Source organism: Macrobrachium rosenbergii, chromosome 26 (assembly GCF_040412425.1).
Source record: "Macrobrachium rosenbergii isolate ZJJX-2024 chromosome 26, ASM4041242v1, whole genome shotgun sequence".
Classification (NCBI taxonomy): domain Eukaryota; kingdom Metazoa; phylum Arthropoda; class Malacostraca; order Decapoda; family Palaemonidae; genus Macrobrachium; species Macrobrachium rosenbergii.
Window position 1 is genome coordinate 833,508 of NC_089766.1, and position 2,500 is coordinate 836,007.

Consider the following 2,500-nt stretch of genomic DNA (forward strand, 5'->3'; position numbering starts at 1 on the left):
TGTTGATGACAAGGTTCTCTATGCAAATGAGAGAGAGACGAAAATGAAAAATGTGTTTTTTTTTTATTCATTAATTTTCTGGATCACTTCCGGGGGATTATATCTTTGTAATTTCTTTTAAATTATTAGTTTTTAGTTATGGTGGTTTGTTGTTGCCAGGTGAGCGATAATTTTCTTATTATTTTTTTCGATTTCCAAAATACATGATTTTTTATATTATTTTTTTTATTTTCAAAAAAAATTTTTCATAATTCGTTATTATACTGAATCACTCCCAATTAATATTTCTTTGTAATTTCTTTTAAATTATTAGTTTTTTTTTTTTTTTTAGTTATCGGTGGCTTGCTGTTGCCAAGTGTACGACATTCGCCATAATTTGTCGATTTCCAAGCGCACGAAGATTATAGTCATGTTCCTTTTGACATTTTTAAAAAATTCTTCAAAAATAAAACCCAACAGTTTTCTTAAATTCTCGCCCTCCATACGTCAAGACCTCTCATTCCTACCTCTCATTCCTACCTCGATTAGAGGATTCAGACGTAATTAAAAAAAGAAAAATGGAAAAAACATTGACACGAATTTCAGACATAACACTTCCTGCTTCCCAGACACGCTCTTTGTCCTAAACTTTTAAGGGGGGGTGGGGTTAGGAGGCGTTAGGTGGTCCTAGGAGGAGACCTTTGTTAGAGTTTACATGTCTAGACGTTGTCTAGTGTTTGGATTGACCTTGCAAGGAGAGGATCTTGGGAGGAAGAGAGAGAGAGAGAGAGAGAAGGAAGACATAGTGAAGTTTCACCTAATTACAGGTAAAATTACACTTGTTTTTGGGACCCAAACTACCTTACCTTGGACCGGAAGCAAGTTTCAGTATTTTATTTTTATTTTTGAATTATTTTTTTAATTGTTTTTAATTATCTAATTAGTTTTAATTATTTTTAATCGAGAGAGAGAGAATGTGTCGAGGTTTTCCAGGTAAATTTTCACCTTTTTGGGGACCCAAACTACCTTTTTAAGCAAGTTTCAGTATTTTATTTTTTATTTTTGAATTATTTTTGAATTGTTTTTAATTATTTAATTAGTTTTAATTATTTTTAATCGAGAGAGAGAGAATGTGTCGAGGTTTTCCAGGTAAATTTTTCACCTGCTTTTGGGGGACCCAAACTACCTTACCTTGGACCGTAAGCAAGTTTCAGTATTTTATTTTTATTTTTGAATTATTTTTGAATTGTTTTTAATTATTTAATTAGTTTTAATTATTTTTAATCGAGAGAGAGAGAATGTGTCGAGGTTTTCCAGGTAAATTTTCACCTGCTTTTGGGGGACCCAAATTACCTTACCTTGGACCGGAAGTAAGTTTAAATATTTTGTATTATTTTTAATTATTAATTTTTGGGAGTCAGTTTCCTTAACTTGATCAGGAATAAGTTATTTCATTATTTTTAATTACTTTAAAATTATTTTTAATTATTTTCAAATTACATTTTAATTACTTTTCGTTATTTTTAGTTTAGAATAACGTTTCTTTTATATTTTTCATGTTTTTTATACATTTAGAAGCGTTTGCAATAAGTGAATTATTTTTTAACAATTTTTGAAATATTTTTTTTATTCTATCATTAATTTATATTTTCTTATAATAATAACAAAATATGAATAATATATGCATATAAATAATATTCATACGCATTCAGAGGCATATGCAAATGAGCTCATGAACTACTCTCAAGTAATTTAAGAAAATATTTTTTGATAATTTCAAATTCATATATTTCTCCCTGTATCCCAATTTATCATAATTTCCTTTCATTTATATTTTTCAAGTTTCATCATTTATCACTTCAGTTATTTTATTTTCTTTTTTGCAACATTTTTTGGCAATATTTTGTGTCTTCCAATTCTCTCTCACTCTCCATATATTGTTTATCTTCAGTTTCTCTTCACATTTGTTAATTTATTTCTGATTATAATTATCGTATTGTACATATTATTTACATTTTGTCGTGTCGTGATTTAAGAAAAAAAAATTTTTAATCGTATTTTTAATTTATTTTTATTTTCATTGTTATTTTTTTTTTACCCCATTTTGTTTCCTTTGCTCTTTATCAATCTTTTTTTCAATTCCTTTTTTATCATATTTCTCTCTCTCTCTCTCTCTCTCTCTCTCTCTCTCTCTCTCTCTCTCTCTCTCTCTCATGAAAGACTTCCCTTGGAAAATAGTCTCTCTCTCTCTCTTTTATAAAAGATTTCCTATGGTAAACATCTCTCTCTCTCTCTCTCTCTCTCTCTCTCTCTCTCTCTCTCTCTCTCTCTCTCTCTCTCTCTCTCTCTCTCTCTTGAAACGCTTCCCTTGGTAAATATTCTTTCTTCCTCTCTCTCTTTTTATGAAAGATCTCCTATGGTAAACATTCTCTCTCTCTCTCTCTCTCTCTCTCTCTCTCTCTTAACTCCCCAAAATCCTTCAGGGGCCATATTTCCTCATTTAATGCCTATATTGCATGGC

General features: G+C 29.7%; 1 protein-coding gene and 1 long non-coding RNA gene across 2 annotated transcripts in view; one reads left to right on the top strand and one right to left on the bottom strand.

Moving 5' to 3' along the window:
- Window positions 1–2,500, bottom strand: part of LOC136852885 (uncharacterized) — a 422,752-nt gene that overhangs the window by 202,918 nt on the left and 217,334 nt on the right. The window lies entirely within an intron of this gene.
- The window catches only part of gogo (golden goal), a 98,610-nt gene that overhangs the window by 37,085 nt on the left and 59,025 nt on the right, over window positions 1–2,500 (top strand).